This window comes from Opisthorchis viverrini (genome assembly GCF_000715545.1).
Source record: "Opisthorchis viverrini unplaced genomic scaffold opera_v5_26, whole genome shotgun sequence".
In the NCBI taxonomy this organism is placed as follows: Eukaryota; Metazoa; Platyhelminthes; class Trematoda; order Opisthorchiida; family Opisthorchiidae; genus Opisthorchis; species Opisthorchis viverrini.
The window spans coordinates 1,429,846-1,436,645 of record NW_008751683.1 but is presented as its reverse complement, the minus strand read 5'-3'; positions in this window follow the sequence as shown (position 1 = coordinate 1,436,645).

The window sequence follows — 6,800 nt, the reverse complement described above, 5'->3', positions numbered from 1 at the left end:
TGGATCTGACAAACTAGTGTCTTGCATCCGTTAGTTCAAGTGGCGAATTCGGCTGGCTAGATGACTTACTTTTTTGCATCTTCATGTCCAGAAATTGTAATGTTGTCGCGTATTTTGGAATTATTGATTTTTTTGCGGGCTTTCACGTTCAACATGTGTCTGGCCTACATTCATGGTGTCAGGCCACTTGTTTAAGTGTAAATAAGATAAGAGTTGGGCTTGTGTTTAAGCCGAGTGGCTGACTGCCAATATTGTGCATTTTTTAGTAAAATTCTAGCAAATGTCATACTTTTTCCCTAAAGCTGACACATCTCTGTCACAAATCCCGTCCCTGTCTATCTCAAAACTGACCAATCGGTTTCATCCGCTTAGTCACTGTTCCTCCTGCAGGTGGAAAGCCATAGCTCGAGTTAATTGACGGGCATTCATTGAAGTAGCAAAACATACAAACATGTTGCAAGCTTATGCTTGATGGTACAAACCCCCTACTATCATCCCCTCAAGTCGTACATGCCACCAATCCTTAGCTCTTTTGGTCGTTCAGTTGTCTATCTGCTGACAGGCCATCTATGAAAAGAGTCAACTTCTCAGAACATGCTATTCTAGACTGCTCCCTTTTTTAAACATACTTCAGTCGAAAATTCCCCACACAAAAGATTTTTCTTCTCGCAGTCGTCAATTGGACCTGTCTGCTGTGATCGTAACACCTTGGTGACACAGATCTGTCTACCTACATGGTAGAAATTGAAGAAAAACTGTTCCACGGCATTACTTCCATCTTCAACACACAGGACTTTTTCATCAGCTTGCGTCAAAACACATTACATAAAAAATCATGATGGATAGATCTCGAAATCAGTCAATCCTATTCTTACCAGGAAAATAACTAAGCTTTGCAGCATCAGAATTTAACACATCTCTTAGTAATTTGAAAACGTTTCAGCGTATTTTTTCCTATATACACATATATATAAGCGACATATACCTAAATACTTACCTTTATGGTAAATTCATAGTAGTGACATTCATACTGTTTGCACTTTGTTAAATGGACAGGTGGAGGCCTCAGTTGGTAGCTTGGGTCTGAAAGAAAGTTTGCTGACTTTAAGATTGGACGAATGCGTGAGAGGTCCCAGTGTCATTTGCAAAGGCCGGTTGGTTTTCGATCTGTTTAGCCTGGGTCTCGGTCTGAAAAAAACTCACCTCTCCGCAGTTATTCAAGCGCTGAATGATGTGATGAGGGATCAGAGAAGTATTACTGTCCGTGATCAATTCATACTTAAAGGTGAGTCCACTTTCTGCCAATCCTATTCGTTGCATTATCCGTTTCTGTCCCAATGCCCACCCATACCAAGTGGTACAAACGATTTCTTGAGGTCGGAAATTTTAATATTTCCATCCCCTACCTACTCTAGTCCAAAAGTTATCACAAATCCAACCCGATTTCAGATTGCGTGTTTAAAACAGCACACGACCTAACTCATTACCCATAATTTCGCTGAAAACTCCGATTGCTCACAACCGGTTTCATCCATCTTGGAGCTCATCAGCTTTTTGTCATTCAGGCAAATTTAATCCAGGTTGTGTAAATGAATCAGTGACTGCTTGCTGACATCTCTCACTGGCGTAAAATAATCTGTCCGAGCCTACACCTAATGAAACAATTGACGTATTTTCTTTCGAGCTGAAAATCCTTCTGCCGAATTCAAAGGGCAGTTTAACACCAAATAAGCTAGATCAATTTTATCGGTACGTGAAAGTATCTTGACAACTGAGACCGTCATTAAAAATTGTTAGCCTTAGACGGTCCGACATCATAGTTCTGTTTTAGAATTTGAAGGTAGACTATTGCGTAACCCCTATATCTAAATCCGCACCATGGTTCCCAGTCCTAAAAACGACATTGACATGGTATGCTCGCCACATTAGTTGCTTTTATGTGAACATTTTACCAGCGTATTTTATTTATAAGTGCATTTGCCGACCAAGGTCTCATCGAAAACCTTTGTTCACAGTACCCAATATGATGCATGTAACAAGAACGCTAAATATATTACTGTTCCTCTATTTCTTTGCCTTTTCAAGGTGTGGCCCATGACTTCTCTAGCATCACATCCACAGGACAGATGAGAAGCTTTTTGTGTACGTTTACCAGTCTTTTGTGCCGTGAGGGCAAAAGTGATTTAACCTGAGATAAATTACAACAGTTCACACAAGTGTTCACATGAAAGGCTTCGTACAAGTTATTTCTGAGAAAAAATTACTGTCCTAGTAAATAATGAACATAAGGATGAGAGGACAATCCAAAGGAAAGGAATCATAAATCAACCCACTGAAAGTATTTTTAAATATGCCGTCTTTTTGAGAGAATATAAACCTTGATTTTATGGAATAATCAACTCCCTCCCTCAAAGTGATACGACCGAAATGACAATTTAGAAAACCCTGTGGTAATAATTAAAGTAGTCAGCCAGAGAGCATGTTAAATGAGTATAATGAAAGTAGGTGAACATCTGAAGAAATGGGGATGATGATATGCATGTGGTTGCTTTTATTTGAAGCTGAAATAGCCTTGATGTTACTGAACTTAAAAACATTGGAGGTTTTCCCCTAAACTCCTAGGAATAATGCCACATATGTATTTGGCCACCTGAGTAGGACTTGTCCCCAAGCAATCCGAACGTTTCAGAATGTTTGAAAACATTAGCGAAGCTTTGCTTACAACACATAATGGCCTAATTATGTCTATTTGAGCCGCAATTTCACCCGTACACTGATGACACAAAATTAAGGTTTATCACCAGGAAGTTATACATGCGCGTTTTTGAAGTATAAAACCTTTCCGCCTATTTTCAGTACACACTCAGATTATCTAATTTGTGAAACTTTTGGTGATACTGTGCAAATACACCGACATTCAGGATTATCGGTACAAATTAGTCTCACAACAGGATGCACTGTCTTAGAATGCACGTTTTAAATATGGCGGTCAGATGGAATAGCAGAATGAGAGAACCTAAAAGAGTGAGTACAGGTTCACCATGTATTTTCGCTTTTTTCGGGTGATCAGTCGGTCTAGATATACAAAGAACTAAATTTTTCACCAAAATCTCCGTAGCAGTTCCAAGGGGATTGAGATTTCGGTCTCAAGGTCCTAAAAAGCCTACGACTAGACATAATCTCGTCCCCATGGTCATGACACACACTGTGAAAGCTTATCATTTCGTCACTCTATGCTCACAAATGCATTTGGTATCCTCCAGCTACAGAAATACCTGAAGGTAATTCGATGATAAATTCAACGTGAGAGATGATGATGGTGATTTTTCATTCGTGTTAATCAACGGCGAGATCACCGCGTAAGAACTTGAGAAAAATCTTACGCACAGCAGCAGAAACGTAGAAAGCTTATGAATAAGTCACATACATCAATGATTTGGGCAACTAACGAAGAATAGGGTGTCAACACGCAGCTAGTTTACTTCAGCTGACAAGCTACCTACGTTTGTTAACTCAGTCTTGCTCAGTTCGAGCCGACGACATAGCCTACCGCACCCCCGATGAAAACATCACAAACATTGTTAGAAACGTCCAACCCATCATGTAACTCTAACTTTACTGCCACCAACAACGAGTCGCCACTCCTCTGAATAATTTTTTTCAGTCTATTTCAACCCTTAATGCCTTATGTGGGGTGACACCTTTCCGCCAAAGAATAGCAATTCAGGTTACCCTTCCCCTACGAGAATCATTACAGGCCACATGCCCTTGTCTATCCATGAACTGTAATGCACAGATCTTCACAAACGGCCCCTTGATTAGGCTTTCAGGCAAATAACACTTTTGTACAGCTCGGCTTTCGCAATGGCTGGAATATCGGATTTTCTGCCTCAGTTGGTCCGGATCCAAGTTTCCCACGCTTAAAACTCAGTTTCACTCAGTGCGTCCAGGTTTCACCTGCACCCGCGGATATTTTTCACGGCGTGTAAGTTTCCGCTGAGCTGCTTTACTACTGTGACTTGCCGAACCCCTACTGATCAGACAGATACTCTGGATATTGTTGCCAAGTTCTTGTGCTCCAATAACAGTTGTGTTTGCCTGATGGCTCGTCTCCATGCAGATCGGTGAAACGCCGTGCGGTTCCTGGGTACGTTCCTATCGGAAGGGTCGCTGCAAAGATCTGAACCTTGATGTGTAATTCCAGTCTTTCCAGAAGCATCAGCACCGGTAGTTCTGAGGCTGACTGTGAAGTTAGGAAATCTCTAAATCTACACGGTTGTTGTCTGTCTTTTGTTGCTTTAATCAACAAGCATAATACGCACTGGCTACTTCACAGTTAACTTCCTTGGTTCTAAACACATATAATGAAGTTTACTTGTCATATTGCTATCAACAAGCATAATACGCACTGGCTACTTCACAGTTAACTTCCTTGGTTCTAAACACATATAATGAAGTTTACTTGTCATAATTGCTGTGTTTGTATGTCTTCTATGCCTGCTTGATGCAGGCAGTCAGGGAAATCACAGGAAGGTATGTGCACTGGACCTGCACTGGATGAACTGTTCCATACAGCAAAGGTCCATGATAATCGTTGGCCTGTTTTAGCTTGCACGGGTTACCAAATCCCTCTCGCTCGCAGAAATGTGCACCGGGGCTAAATTTTCCAAGCTGTATAATATCCTCCTTTTCAAAGGGGGTTTGGGTGAGGATTCCTGGTGTCTTACTGTGTGTGTGGTACATGTGCATGGTAAGCTGTAGGATCTGACAACTCGGGGTTATCATGTAGCACATCCAGGGTAGCGATAGTAAAGGCGCGTATCTGATGGGTGTGAGCGTTCTGGACTTACCTAACTTGTATGTTCGAGCCAATATTCTTACCAACTCCCGTTGACCCTCTAGGTAAACGTGACGGTGGTGTTTTTAATTGGGGTTAGCAGTGAGCTCCGGTGACCCCATCCACATATACATATTTTCCTTTCTTCAAGGTTAATGAACCACTAGCCGAAACTTAACTACGGTTCAATAGGTTCGTTGATGTTCTCCATCAATTTTTCTTTCAGTCCCTACAGAGTGAAGACTGTGCGATCAACTGCGGAAACAATTGCTTACTTATACACACCTTTCATGCTAATTGCAAATTAGTAAAAACACTTTGTAGTTGCACACTCATCGCTTAGTACCACAAATTGAATAAATATAAATATAAAATCCACTGCCTTCCCTTGCTGTTTTTGACCGATGCTGCGTCAGCTTTTGCGGCTATGTTACGGGAGAAACTGGCGCTGGATCGCCCCGAAGAAGTATCCGAAAACTTCGTCGCAAAGTAGTGACAACGTATGGCCTAATAATCACTTGCTTTTTGACAACAGCGAAATGTCAAAGTCTTTGATAGTTCTTCGCCCAGAACCTTACAAACGTGACCGCTCGACTGGTAGTCTATGGCTAGTCAACCGTGTTCTGAACAGATGTTTTGAGGTCTCCCCAGACAGTCTCAGACTCCGAACTTCCTGAGTGATCTCGATTGTGAGAGTAACAGCCTGTGTGCATTCTCTTACAATTACCAGAGTATATATTGCTACATCAAATTCTTTTCGAGGCTCCAAACTCATTTCACTTACTCCGTACCGAGTTTAACTTGACCTCATGACCCCCCCTCTATTTATTTGCTGACTCCGCTCATGTCATTTTGATCTCCACTTGTTTTGCCCATCTGCATCCACCATTCACAAAGGTCTATGGTCGGACAGTAATATATTAGCATGTGTGCACGCGTTTGAATATGCACAGCTGAGCTACTTACCAGTGTATGTTCGGGCCCCTTTGCTGAACCTACCCTGACTTGTGCTGTCATGATTTCCATGTAAACACAACACCAGCACAATCGCGAGATTGGTCTCCGGAGCGAAGACGGCAACTCAAATCATCGAGCCAACAATCCGCTCGCCGTTGTCTGGTGTGCGGACAGTGATACTGAACTGTGCCTCTCAGTGGCAGACTGGGACACCTGTTGACACCGCGAGGTTAGACAAGTGAGTACCGTAGCATTTCGAAACCGATTTTCCTTTTGATATTCTGGATCGTCAAACTTAAGCGTGATTTCAAAGTTTCCTATCGGGAACCTCATCGCATGGTCAAGACTGGCCGATTAGCATAGATTCCCCACAACCAGACCAGCCTGTTTTTCATGGTCTGCCTCGCAAAACAATACCTAACGAACGTAAGTACCAAAAAATGTCAGAAGAGCTATTTGGCGGAACGAAACACGCAGTGCAGTTGGCGAGTAATTACACTTTAACATTTTTCTCTAAAACGCAACTCACTGTAAGTAATAATGGGTCTTTCATTCTACAGCCAGATGCAATCACATCCAATTGAGGGTTAGCGGTGGCAAATGTGAACAACATTACTCACATTAGCCAGATGTTATGAGCTTTAAGATAAGCAATCCACACCGAACATAGCTAAAGCGAAAGTTGGTTGCGATTGTCTGCCTTCACCGGTGTGCAGACTACTAGTTCTGTCACAGGAGATCAGACTACTTTTGATGGTGACCTTTACGCCGCTATATGGCAACTCGTAACATGGGCACATATAGAATCGGGAATTCCAGAGACAAAACTGCTTCAGCTGCATACTGTACATTTCTGCAAGACCTGATGGCGGTGAGCTGTCAACCTCTGGAACACTGCAAGGTCATTCGCGCCTTGCACTGTAAAACATCCGGAATGAATGAGTTTAGGATGTAGCGACTCACAAGCCCCGAACGCCAGATCACCGCGCGCAGTAATTCATGGAAA